Source organism: Pelodiscus sinensis, chromosome 19, assembly GCF_049634645.1.
Source record: "Pelodiscus sinensis isolate JC-2024 chromosome 19, ASM4963464v1, whole genome shotgun sequence".
Classification (NCBI taxonomy): Eukaryota; Metazoa; Chordata; order Testudines; family Trionychidae; genus Pelodiscus; species Pelodiscus sinensis.
In genome coordinates, this window is record NC_134729.1 from 21,522,622 (window position 1) to 21,531,272 (window position 8,651).

Sequence of the window (8,651 nt, forward strand, 5' to 3'; positions counted from 1 at the left end):
CCTTCACTTCAATATGAGCCTATTGCTCCTTGTTCTGCCATCTGCCACCACTGAGAACAGCCTCTCTCCATCCTCTTTGGAACCCCCTTTCAGGAAGCTGAAGGCTGCTATAAAATCCCCCCTCCCTCTTCTGTTCTGCAGACGAAATAAGCCCAAATCCCTCAGCTTCTCCTCATAAGTCATATGCTCCAGCTCTGCCCTCAGCCAGACTCACTCCAATGTGCCCACATCCTTTCTGTAATGGGGGGCCCCAGACTTGGACACAAGGAAAGCCATGTTGGTAATTCCTTACTTTTATTTTTGATTTTAGGCCCTGCTGCTCACCGATACCTGGCATCTTTTATTACAGATCTGTGTATCAATATTGAAGCGAACCACTGGACTTGACTGAGACTAAGTTGAATATCGAGTTCAGGAGTGGGCTAGTTGAGAACATTGTGTAAATGTGTTGATATTTACAATGAGGAATAACGATTCGCACACAGCGGTGCTTTCAATCATAGACAGAATTCTTGATGCAAAGAACTCCAGGTTGGGGTAATTTGATTCCAGATATTGAGAAAACTTGGAAACACTAATATCGGAAACGTACCCTTCCACAGAGCATGGTACTACTGTTTGTTAAGTTCCACTTGGAATAAGTTGCATTGAACTGAAGCTTAATTTTAAAAGCATTCTGTATTCTGTCACTGCTTGGGTGTGCCCCTGCATTTGTGTGCTGAGCTAGGGATGTTAAATTTTGATTAATCGGCTAATCGAGTAGTCGATGGAATTTCTATCGACTACTCGATTAGTTGATAAAGTGGGCGCTTGCTATCCCACTGCACCTCGCCCTTTGAAATGTACAAGAGCTGCCCACGGCTCTTGTATATTTCAAAGGCAGAGAGGCAAGGGTTCCCCTCTGTAGCGCTTCCTTTGAAATGTACAATCCTCGCGCGCACTGTTTCCCGGCTGCTCCCTGTCCTCCGCTGAGACGGTGCTGGCGGCAGAACCAGCTTTTAAGCTGGCGCCCTCCCAACACCGGCTCGTGCACCCCTACTTGCTGCCTCTCTCTGCTAGTGACATCTTTCCCTTTGACTCATGAAAAGTAGATGTCACCATGCAGTTCAAAAAAGCGTGTCCACACAGCGCCCAGATTAAGCCACCGAACTTCAGTGTGATACAACAGACCATGATGAATTGTCACGTTCTTCCAACAGCCAGCAGATCCATTGGGAGTAAGGATGTTAAGGACTAGTCCCCAGCTGACCCCAGGTTCTGGGGAAATGCAGCACAGAGCCCGGGATCAGCTGAGGAGTCTCCAGCTGACCCCGGGCTCCATGGCTTTGAAATGCACGAGAACCCCCACTAGGGGCTCTTGTACATTTCAAAGGAGGAATGCGGAAGTGTCTATTGACTAGTTGAGTAGTTGATGGAAAGTCCATTGAATACTCGACTAGTCAATTAACCGCATTTGAACATCCCTAACTGGAGGTTGAGATCCCATGCTCAAATAGAATTTACAGTTTTAAGAACCACATCCTTCACATGAATAAGGACAAGAAGCAAGGGGCTTAAATTGCAGCAAGGGAGGTTTAGGTTGGACACTAGGAAAAACTTCCAAATTGTCAGGGTGGTTAAACACTGGAATAAATTGCCTAGGAAGCCTTGTAGAATCTCCATCACTAGAGATATTTTAGAGCAGGTTGGATAAACACCTGTCAGGGATGATCTAGATGGTGCTTGGTCCTGCTGTGAGGGCAGGGGATTGGACTCAATGACCTCTCGAGGTCCCTTCCAGTTCTAGGAGTCTAGGATTCATTTCAACTTTAAAGCACTGTTATTGGGAGGGTAATGAAACCTAGAGGTAAGGTTCTTCAAAGCACATTTAGCTCGTGCTTCCCCCTCCCTTTGTTCTGCTGCAGGATTGCTAGCTTGGTCCATACTGCAGGGGCTGAATCACAGCTCCCCAAAGCTGAAAGCACAAGTCTCCATGATTTGAGTGAAAGACCCAGGCTCTCCAGTAGAGAGCGGTAGCAGACTTATATCTTCTGTAGGACTGGCTCAGGAGGCCTGACTAGGGATATAATAGTGTAGTTGATTAACCGATTAACCAATAAGCAAAAGCTTATCGGTTAATGCTATGGGCTACATGCATTTCCTGCCCCTCACTCTTGCCAACAATTTTTTTAGCAGGCTGGCCAGCAGCCTGGCTTAGTCCTGGCTTGCTCTGGGTCTGGGACCTATCTCTGCTGCGGCTCTGCATTTAAAGTGTATTTGGAGTCAGGCAGGCAGGCAGGCAGGCAGCCTGGCTCAGTTTTGGCTTGCGCTGGGTCCGGGAACTCAGACCCCCACCCCAGACAAGGATGCTGCCACCCCGCGCTGCTGCTTCTGTATCAGAGGAAGCAGCACAAGGTGACAGGCAGCCCGTCCGCGAGGGGAGCTGGTTTTTCAACTGGCTCCCTAGTGGACCAACTCCCGCCTGGCATCCCGCGCTGCTGCCTCTGATACAGAGGCAGCAGCATAGAGTGGAGGGGGCTCCTCGGTAGTGGGTCTGGAGCACACTGGCTGCTGCCCCCCCCATGCCCAAGAATAGTTGAATAATCAATAGGAATTCATGAGGTTACTTGACTATTCAATTAACCGATATTTAACATCCCTAGGTCTGACCAGTGGGTTACATATTGCTTACAAAAGATCTCCACCAGGGCTTCTTATCCAAGCATGGGGTGTCTGCTTCATCTGTCTCCGGCATCCTCCAGCTGTCTTCGATACCCTTGATTGGTCTCTTCTCCTTGGTTCTGCCCTACTTTGGCTTCCAGGGCCTCTCCCGGTGCCCTTTATTCCTCTGCTGTTGCTCCCCTTCTCTGCCGGTGTTCTCACAGGATTCTGTTTTTAAGGCCCCTCAGTGATGTTTCCTGGGACTGTGAGTCACTTTGGTGACCCCACCTACTCCCGTGACTTCAGCTTCCTGACTGATGACTCACAAATTACTCTCTGCCTCGACCTGTCTCCGGTCTAGCTTTGTGCCTCTTGCACGTTTTTTTTGGCTTGAAAAAGTTATGGGCAAAACCCCATTGCTTCCAACCTGAGCAGCACTCTATGCTCATGAGCCTTCATAGAAAGCCACCCAGGGTATGTCTACACAGCGGGGCTATTTCGGGATACCAGAAGTATCCCATAATAGCTCCCCTGCATCTTTTGAATGCACCTGCTATTTCGAGATAGGTCTTGAAATAGTGGATGTGTTATTTATTTCAACATCCCTGGAAGCCCCATTCCAAGAGGATTAAGGGAGGTCTCAAAATAGCGCGTTATTTTGAAGTCCGGCACTGTGTAAGATAAGCCAAATTTTGAAATATGCTAGTTTGAACTTTAATTGAAATAAGATGCGATTTGCATAGCACAAATTGCATATCTTATTTCAGGTTTAGGGTGCTGTGTAGATGCACCCCCACTGGCTGACATAGGCTTTGAATCCAGTCTGTGAAAATCAGACCCCCTGGAAGATGGCAGACCCCCTAAAACACTAAGGCTGTATCTAGACTGGCCAGTTTTTTCAGAAAATCAGCCGCTTTTCCGGAAAAACTTGCCAGCTGTCTATACTGGCTGCTTGAATTTCTGCAAGAACACTGACTTCCTACTGTAAGAAATCAGTGCTTTTTGCAGAAATACTATGCTGCTCTCGTTTGGGCAAAAGTCCCTTTTGCGCAAAACTTTTGTGCAAAAGAGCCAGTGTAGACAGCTGACATTTGTTTTGCGCAATAAAGCGATCGCGAAAATAGCGATTGGGGCTTTTTTGTTCAAAAGCGCGTCTTTTGCGGAAAAGCGTCCGTGCCAATCTAGACGCTCTTTTCCGAAAATGCTTTTAACGGAAAACTTTTCCATTGAAAGCATTTCTGGAAAATCATGCCAGTCTAGACGTAGCCTAATTATGTTTGACAACCTTGGTCCCTGGCATTTCTTCAGTCCATGTTTACTCCCCCCGGGAAATGGATCTTGTGCTTTTGAATCCCTGGCAAGCTAGGGCCGGGTTTTCCATTCCTTGCTCTGGAGGAAACTGTGTCCCTGGCTGCCCCAGGGACACCTGCCTCTGGGAAAATTGCTTCATGTGGCAGGACTGGCTTCTGGGTGTAAAGGAGAGCAGGATCAGACTCATCTACTTAGGGGAGTGTGACAGGGTGGACCAGCTCCTCACTGGGAAAGCTGGGCCTAACCAGGCTCACCTGGCTGATGAAGCCCCACCCCCCCAGTCCTGCTGGGCATGCTCAGACTGCAGCCCAGGTATAAAAGCCTGGAGAAAGGCTCAGTCTGGGCTGGCTGCTGAGGAGGAAGGAGGCCTGACCAGAGCTGCTGCAGGCGAACCGCCAGAGGGACCGGCCCTGGAAACCAGCCAGCGAGACACCAATGGAGGAAGGACCCTGGAAGGAGGCCTGCGGAGACCGGTAGGAAGTAGCCCAGGGTGGGAGGTGGTGTCCCATGGCTCTCAGCGTGTTGCGGTGGGATTCCCCAGTGAGAGAGAGCAGTGGACTGTGCCACTGTTAATAGGGCCCTGGGTTCGGACCCAGTGGAGATGGAGGGCTTGGGTCCCCCTACCATCTCCAACCCTGAACTCAGGGGCTGGCACCCATGTGCTATAGACTCTGGCTGCTAGGCTGCACTGCCCTACTGAGAGACTTGAGACTCCGGCCGTTAGGTGTGAGAGATATTTACCATAGACTCCAGCTGCGTGGCCACACTGCCCTGGTGAGAGGGGCGTGGGTGTATAACCACATTGCAGGAGATACAGGGATGGTCGTGGTCTCAAGAAGCCCAAGGACTCAGCAGCGCCCCCTGGGAGAGGGACGAGTGTAGCACCCCACGACAGGGAGTCACTCCGGATCGACATCGGCATAAAATAGCTGGAACCTCTGTCCAGCGCATCGTTTCCTAGCAGAGCTGGGGCCTGTGCTTCGGAAACACACCCACACTAAAGGTACATCTGCATTGCAGTCATGGGGTGTGGGTGCAGCTCCTAGACCCGTCCTCGCTGGATTTAATCTGCCTCACTCGGATAGTGCTAGGTGCCAAGCCCGCAGCACAGGCTGCAGCAGGGGCTGGGTTACCTGTCTGCATAATTACGTGCGGTTCTAGGGGGCTGGGACACAGATGTGTGCACTGCTGCAGAGTCACTGTTCCAACACCCAAGCAAGCTAGAGCAAAGCGAGCCCAGTGGTGTCTACATGAGCCGCAATCACACCCCAGGCCTGCGGTGTGGATGTTCTCTGCGACTGGGTCAGGGTTCTAAGTCCCATAGGAGACCCCGTGGATGCTGGACTCTCTCCTCTCTGGACACAGATTCCAGCACCAAACCGGAGAAGCCGCAGGGTCCGTCGCAGCAGCGTCCCGACTGCAGACACATCCCGGCTGGGCTGGGCTGGACTCCCTCTGTGCACACAGTGGTTTGTCTCTGCATTTGGCCAGCCAGATTGCAGGGGCTTCCCTTGCGCTTTGCCCACCGAGCTTGACGGTGGGTGAGCTGCGTCTCCAAGTACAAAGAGCAAGCAAACCCAGGTGAATGGTGGCTGCTTCCCGGTTTGTTCCCAGTGGCGCTGAAGTGCGATTCCACAGACCCTTCACCCAGTGGCTGCACGGTAGCTGGAGAGAACTTGATTCTGCTTCTGGGACTTGATTCTTTGGCACCGCAGCTTTACCGGCTGAAGAATAAACGCTGTGGGTATGTCTACACTAGCCCCCTAGTTCGAACTAGGGAGGCTAATGTAGGCATTTGAAGTTGCAAATTAAGCCTGGGATTTAAATATCCAGGGCTTTATTTGCATCTTTCCATCCGGGCGCCATTTTTAAATCCCCTTAGTCCGAACTAACTGCCCGCAGCTACATGCGGCAGTCAAACGTGAACTCGAACTCAGTCCTTAGTTTGAGTTAACTGTTACACCTCATTCCACGAGTTCGAGTTCACGTTTGACTGCCGCGTGTAGCCGCGGGCAGTTAGTTTGGACTAAGGGGATTTAAAAATGGCGCCCGGACAGGAAGATGCAAATAAAGCCCTGGATATTTAAATCCCGGGCTTCATTTTCAACTTCGAATGCCTACATTAGCCTCCCTAATTCAAACTAGGGGGCTAGTGTAGACATACCCTGTGATAGCTGGTGGGCCCTCCGATGCAGCTGGCTTTTATCTCCGCATGTACATTGAAAATAGAAAGAGCACGAGGCTGGATTCTCTTTTTCCATTTCCAATCCCTGCCGCATGGTGCTCATTTGGAATGAGAACGTCAGCGCTTGGCCTCTGGGAAGCGCCAGCTGCACTGGGTTTCTCCTGCCCATGCATTCGCTCTGCTCTTCATGTTGTTTTAAGGCCCGGAAGAACCATTGTGGCATCCTGCTGCTTGATACGCCCTCCTGTCCTCCATTTTCCCAGGACATGCTGCATGCAAAGCCAAGCCGAGAACCACTGTGAGCTGGAGCCAGGCAGTCCAGGGCAGCCACCTTCACTCTCAGATGGAGAACTGAGGGACAATGAAATTAATTCAGTGGCGCAAGGTCGCTGGGAACTGAAGCGAGAACTCCTGCAGCCCAAATCTGTGCCTTAACAGCCATTGGATTCGCATGCCCTCTGCAGCGACAACAGTATTAGCGCTAATTATGATGGTGGATACTTGCCCAGTAGGAAACGAATCAAGGGCTGATTTGTTGGCCAGCCAACTACCATGAGGTGTTACCACCCTGGACTGGATTTGGCCAGGAAGCACATAGAGGAAAAGGCTCTGGCATTGTAAGTGTAACCCACACACCTGGTGGGCATGGTGTACTAGCCTGTATGGCACTCAGACCAGTTACCACAGGCCTACTCAACTTTTCCCATGGCAGTAGGAGACTTGGCCTGTATCCTGCAGGGCCTCTTACTGGGCCTTATCACCTCCCAAGGTTCACTTTGTTCACAAAGCACCTCAGATAAACCCATTGGCAAAGACTCTGTATTCTGCCCAGGCATTAAGAACTCAGGGCAGTTTTGTTATTAACCTCTGGAGTCCCTCAGAAAACAGAGCCCAGGCAGGCCGCGAAGCTGGGACAACAAAGACAGGCCCCATTCCCTAGAAACAGCAGTTACAACAGGTGGCTGGCTCGCTCGGGATCCTGTCTGAAGCAGCGACCAATGTCAGATGCTGTCAGCCATCTTGGCAGAAGAAAGCAGCTCATCAGAGTTAGCCCTGCCTAAGCCAAATACAAATCCTAGCTCTGGTGAAACCTCGAACTTCCAGCTAATGAAAAACAGGAAACGAGACCCACTCATCGGTTTATCTCAAGGGGAAACGGATTTCATACAGCCCTCCTCTTTTTGGCAGGCGAGGGACATTGTCCTGCTCTCAAGAGGTTGACTGTGTGTTTCCAGGTTGTGAACATTCTGGGAATTGGAGCCATTTTTAGAAATTGTAAAATGAATGGAAAGGCTCTTGGGGGAGATGTTTACTCCTTTCTGAGCATGGGGGTGTTTTTTTAATTTGAGAAGCCGCCTCTGAACAAAACCTCCCCGCCCATCAGCGGTCTGAAAAAGCAGCAGCAACAGCTGAACACCACATAAATATCTCACACACATCCTGGTGAGGGACGGGCACCTCCGGAACATCACACGTGAGGTAAACACGTGACTGTCATGCGTGCACACGTACTGTGCACACGTACTGTGCCACCATAGAGCATTTCACCGACAGGCTAGCCATGGAGCCATCACATATGAACACCTCTGAGGTCCTGATGCTCTAGATCGGTTGTGCCTGGAATGGCGACCTCGTGAAGCTAAGAAAGCCCAGGATGCTGAGCCGAGTTTGGTTCTCAGGGAACTTGTCGACTGAAAAGTGAATCTTCCTCCAGTGGTTTCCTGTCTCTGCTGGGCTCCATTGTGCTGGACAGCCAAGATTTTAAACACGAGACGTGTGATTGTTGACTGTCCAACCTGAGACACCGGCAAAGGCCTGATTTCTGGAAAATGCCAAGCACCTGCCTAGCTTGAATCAGGCCCTTTAAAAAAGTGTGTGTGTGGGGGGGGAGGGGGAGTGATGTTTACGTTTCACAATGTCTGCCTGGCTGGGGGCTACTGCCCCCTTCCCTCACCACTCCTGCAGAATGCATTTGCCTTCATTACCCTGCATTCACCCTGCATGCTGGCTAAACAAGATGGAATGGACCAGAGCCTGCTGGCTCCTCCACCTGCCAAGAGAGGAAAATCAGGCTAGCGGAGACCGTGAGGGCTGCAGTGGTAGCTGCTCAATTGCCTAGTGTTCCTCTTCAAAGACAAGGCCGGGATGTGGTCTCCATGGCAATATGTGTGTGGGAGAGGACTGCCCAGACTGTTCCTTACACGGATCTCTTGACTATCCCCCCGGAGGGTTCAGCTGGAGTGACATGGACGTCCTGGAAAGAGGCACAGTGGGCTACCCTCCTGTATTGGGGGAGAAGGATCAGCCACTTGGGGCCCATGAGATAGCTGGTTTGTGCTATATTCCACACTAGAAATGAGCAAAGACTGGGAGAGCATGGGGCCTTGTTTTAGAACCATAGAACAATAGAATTGGAAGGGACCTCAAGAGGTCATTGAGTCCAGTCCCCTGTCCTCACGGCAGGACCAAGTACCAGATTCAGGATCATCCCTGAGAGATGTTTATCCAACCTGCT